The 5291-nt window shown below is 43.4% G+C and overlaps 1 non-coding gene across 1 annotated transcript; it reads right to left on the bottom strand.

Moving 5' to 3' along the window:
- Positions 1 to 255: 255 nt before the first annotated feature.
- LOC141694163 (small nucleolar RNA R71) lies at positions 256 to 362 on the bottom strand. The gene has a single exon (XR_012563489.1). It is a non-coding gene; the product is annotated as a small nucleolar RNA R71 (small nucleolar RNA).
- Positions 363 to 5291: the final 4929 nt, after the last annotated feature.

The following is a 5291-nucleotide window of genomic DNA, read 5'->3' as shown; positions in this document are numbered from 1 at the left end:
GTGCAGAATTCTGTTTCTTTTGGAGGAGCGGCAACTGAAGACCCCAACATGCACATAAGGAATTTTGTCGAGATCTGCAGCACTTTTAAGTATAATGGCGTGACTGATGAGGCTATCAAGTTGAGGCTCTTCCCATTCTTACTGAGGGATAAGGCTAAAGACTGGTTACATTCTGAACCAGCTGGGTCCATCACTACGTGGCAAGATCTTGCGCAAAAGTTTCTGGTGAAGTTTTATCCAATGGCAAAGACTGCTGCTATGAGGAGTGCTCTTACTCAGTTTGCGCAGCAACCTACAGAATCTATGTGCGAGGCTTGGGAACGCTACAAGGAAATGTTGAGAAAATGTCCACATCATGGAATGCCGGATTGGATGGTAATCACTGGTTTTTATAATGGTTTGGGGGCCCAATCTCGGCCCATGCTCGATGCAGCAGCTGGAGGTGCCTTATGGGCTAAAAGCTATACTGAGGCGTATAATCTTATCGAGACGATGGCTGCAAATGAGCATCAAAACCCAACTCAGAGGATGACGTCAGGCAAGGTAGCAGGTATTCTGGAAGTTGATGCAGCCACCGCTATTGCAGCCCAGCTCCAAGTGCTATCAATGAAGGTTGATTCTTTGGCTACGTATGGAGTTAATCAAATAGCTATGGTTTGTGAGCTTTGTGCAGGTTCTCATGCTACGGATCAGTGTTCTCTTGTCAACGAATCTGTTCAATATGTGAATAATTATCAGCGACAACAGCAGCCTGTGCCAGCGACCTATCATCCTAACAACATAAATCATCCAAATTTCAGTTGGGGGAATAATCAGAATGCTATTCAGCCACCATATCAGCAAGGAGTGAGTAAACAGTTTAACCCACCTGGATTCCAGCAACCACAGCAGTATGCTACAAGGCAATCATATCCTCAACAGGGAAGTGCAGCTGCACCTACTAGTGCTGATTTTGAGGAACTTAAGCTGTTGTGCAAGAGTCAGGCGGTTTCTATCAAGACCTTGGAAAATCAAATCGGTCAATTAGCCAATGCAGTGCTCAATCATCAACCTGGCACTCTTCCCAGTGACACGGAAGTACCAGGCAGGAAGGAAGCTAAAGAGCAAGTCAAGGCTATTACCTTAAGGTCTGGAAAAGTAGCTGATGCTGAAAAGGCAAAAGAAGTCGAAGCTGAAGTTAGAGATGAAGAATTTAAGCAAAAGGAGAAAGCGGCGGAACCAAGGAAGACTACTGTTGAACACACTCTGCCTGAGGCTAATACAGGGGAGAAACAGCTCTATTCTCCACCACCTTTTCCTAAGAGATTGCAGCAACAAAAGCTGGATATACAGTTCGGGAAGTTTCTGGAGGTGTTCAAGAAACTTCACATCAATATACCTTTCGCTGAGGCTCTGGAACAAATGCCTAGTTATGCGAAGTTTATGAAGACTATTCTTTCAAGGAAGGTGAAACTGGATGACCTTGAAACCGTTGCTCTCACGGAAGAATGCAGCGCGGTTCTGCAACAAAAGTTACCACCAAAACTGAAAGATCCAGGAAGCTTCACCATTCCTTGCACCATTGGCAATCTAACTTTTGACAAGTGCCTTTGTGATTTGGGAGCAAGCATTAATCTGATGCCCTTGTCGATCTTTAAAAAGCTGGATCTGCCTGATCCAAAACCCACATACATGTCGCTACAATTGGCTGACCGTTCCATTACTTACCCAAGGGGCATAGTTGAGGATGTGCTCGTCAAGGTGGATAAACTCTTTTTTCCTGCAGATTTTGTTATTCTGGATTTTGAGGAAGATAAGAAGATTCCCATAATCTTGGGGAGGCCTTTCTTGGCTACTGGCCGTACCTTGATAGATGTGCAAAAAGGGGAACTTACTATGCGGGTCCAAGATCAGGATGTGACCTTCAACGTATTCAAGGCAATGAAATTCCCTACAGAAGATGAGGAGTGCTTAAAAGTGGATGTGATTGATTCCGCGGTTACTTCGGAACTCGATCACATGCTAATGTCTGATGCATTGGAAAAGGCCTTAGTGGGGGATTTTGACAGCGATGATGAAGATAGCAACGAGCAATTACAATATCTGAACGCTTCTCCCTGGAAGCGACAGCTCGACATACCATTTGAATCTCTTGGTACTTCTGACCTTAAGAATGCTGAAGGGAAGCTCAAACCATCAATAGAGGAAGCACCTACCTTGGAGCTTAAACCATTACCTGAACACTTGAGGTATGCTTTTTTAGGTGTTTCATCTACGTTACCTGTTATTATTTCAGCTGATCTTTCAGGTAGTGAGGAAGACAAGCTCTTAAGGATTTTGAGAGAATTCAAATCGGCTATAGGATGGACCATAGCAGACATCAAGGGGATAAGTCCTTCATATTGTATGCATAAAATTCTGTTAGAGGAAGGTAGTAAGCCAACTGTGGAACAACAGCGAAGACTGAATCCCATCATGAAGGAGGTGGTGAAGAAAGAAATTCTGAAATGGCTAGATGCAGGCATCATTTATCCTATTTCTGACAGCTCGTGGGTGAGCCCTGTACAATGTGTTCCTAAGAAAGGAGGTATCACTGTGGTCGCAAATGAAAAGAATGAGCTCATCCCTACTCGAACAGTTACAGGATGGAGAGTATGCATGGATTATAGGAAATTGAACAAAGCCACAAGAAAGGATCACTTTCCTCTTCCATTTATTGATCAAATGCTTGACATATTGGCGGGACATGAGTATTTTTGTCTTCTGGATGGTTATTCCGGGTATAATCAGATTTGTATTGCACCAGAGGATCAGGAAAAGACTACCTTCACTTGTCCATTTGGCACATTTGCTTTTCGTAGAGTTTCGTTTGGGTTATGTGGCGCCCCGGCCACCTTTCAGAGATGTATGATGGCTATATTCTCTGACATGATTGGAAATAACGTCGAAGTGTTCATGGATGACTTCTCCGTCTTTGGACACTCATATGATGAATGTTTAAATAATCTGCGCGCCGTACTCAAAAGATGCGTGGAAACTAATTTGGTGCTTAATTGGGAGAAATGTCATTTTATGGTGCGTGAAAGCATTATCCTTGGGCATAAGGTCTCTAGAAAAGGTCTGAAGGTGGACAAGGCCAAGGTGGGAGTCATTGAAAATCTTCCCCCACCTAATTCGGTGAAAGGAATCCGTAGTTTTCTCGGTCATGCGGGTTTTTATCGGTGATTCATCAAGGACTTTTCAAAGATATCTAAGCCGTTGTGCAATTTACTTGAGAAAGATGTGCCTTTCAAATTTGATGATGAATGTTTGGCAGCATTCGAGACTCTCAAGGAGAGTTTGATCACGGCACCAGTTATTACAGCACCAGATTGGACAGAACCGTTTGAGATGATGTGTGATGCGAGTGACTATGCGGTAGGTGCAGTTCTGGGACAGCGCAAGAAAAATCTATTCCATGTGGTCTACTATGCGAGTAAGACTTTAAATGGGGCCCAATTGAACTACACCACTACTGAGAAGGAGCTTTTGGCTATAGTCTTTGGCTTTGAGAAATTTCGATCTTATCTGCTTGGTACGAAAGTGACAGTATTCACTGATCATGCAGCTATTCGCTATCTGGTTTCTAAGAAGGATTCGAAGCCGAGACTCATTCGTTGGGTGCTTTTACTTCAAGAATTTGAGTTAGAGATCAAAGATAGAAAAGGTACCGAGAATCAAGTAGCTGACCATCTCTCTAGGTTGGAGAATCCCGATTCTACTTCACAAGATAGGATGTTAATCAATGAATCTTTTCCGGATGAGCAGTTGTTTGCAATTCAGGAGGAAGAACCATGGTTTGCAGATATTGTAAACTATCTTGTCAGCAATATAATGCCTCCTAATTTGACATCCGCGTAAAAGAAGAAGTTTCTGCATGAGGTGAAGTGGTATATGTGGGATGAACCATATTTGTTTAGACAGGGAGCTGACCAGATCATCAGGAGATGTATCCCGTTCTGTGAGACGGAGGGGATATTACGAGACTGCCATTCCACGGTTTATGATGGACACTATGGAGGTGAGAAGACGGCAGCTCGTATTCTGCAAGCAGGTTTTTTCTGGCCTACCTTGTTCAAGGATGCTCATCAGTTTGTTTTAAGGTGTGATCGTTGCCAAAGAGTGGGAAATTTGTCAAGGAAGGATGAGATGCCATTAAATGTGATGCTTGAAGTCGAGGTCTTTGATGTATGGGGAATCGATTTCATGGGGCCTTTTATCTCGTCTTGTAATAATCAGTACATCTTGCTGGCAGTCGATTATGTCTCAAAATGGGTCGAAGTTAAAGCTTTACCGACAAATGATGCAAAGGCAGTGCTAAATTTTCTTCATAAGCAAATTTTCACAAGGTTTGGAACACCTCGGGTAATCATAAGTGATGAAGGATCGCATTTTTGCAACCGTAAGTTCACTTCTATGATACAGCGTTATAATGTGAATCATCGAGTAGCTACTGCCTATCATCCGCAAACAAATGGTCAAGCGGACGTGTCTAACAGAGAGATAAAGCGCATTCTAGAGAAGGTTGTTTGTCTGTCAAGGAAGGATTGGTCTTTAAAGCTCGATGAAGCTGTTTGGGCTTACAGAACAGCATACAAAACTCCACTTGGGATGTCACCGTTTCAGTTGGTGTACGGTAAGGGATGTCATCTACAGGCGGAGCTTGAGCATAAGGCCTACTGGGCATTGAAGAAATTGAACCTGGATTTAGATGCAGCTGGTAAGAAAAGAATGCTTCAGCTTAATGAACTTGATGAATTTCGACTTCAAGCGTACGAGAATAACAAAATGTATAAGGAAAAGGTGAAGAGGTGGCACGATAGGAAGCTACATCCTAAGTTATTTGTGCCAGGGCAACAAGTTCTGTTATTCAACTCTCGGCTCCGACTTTTTCCTGGGAAGTTGAAATCAAGGTGGTCTGGACCTTTTATTATCAAAACTGTGTTTCCACATGGAGCGGTGGAAATTTTTGAGAATGATTCGGACCAAGCATTCAAGGTTAACGGTCAGCGGTTGAAACACTACTATGGGGACATGGCAAACCGAGAGGTGGTTAGTGCCATTTTGTTGACTACGTAAGAAAGGTATGGAACGTCAAGCTAATGACAAAAAAGAAGCGCTGCGTGGGAGGCAACCCATGAATTGTTGTTACAGGAACCCTTAGAAGTTAATAGCCTATCCAAAAACACAAAAAAATCAGAAAACAGGGGCTGAAAAAAAAAATTTCCAGAGACCCTCTGCGCGCCCGCGCAGCTATGCTGAGCGGCCGCGCA

This window comes from Apium graveolens, chromosome 10, assembly GCF_009905375.1.
Source record: "Apium graveolens cultivar Ventura chromosome 10, ASM990537v1, whole genome shotgun sequence".
In the NCBI taxonomy this organism is placed as follows: Eukaryota; Viridiplantae; Streptophyta; class Magnoliopsida; order Apiales; family Apiaceae; genus Apium; species Apium graveolens.
This window is presented reverse-complemented; position numbering and strand designations above follow the sequence as displayed.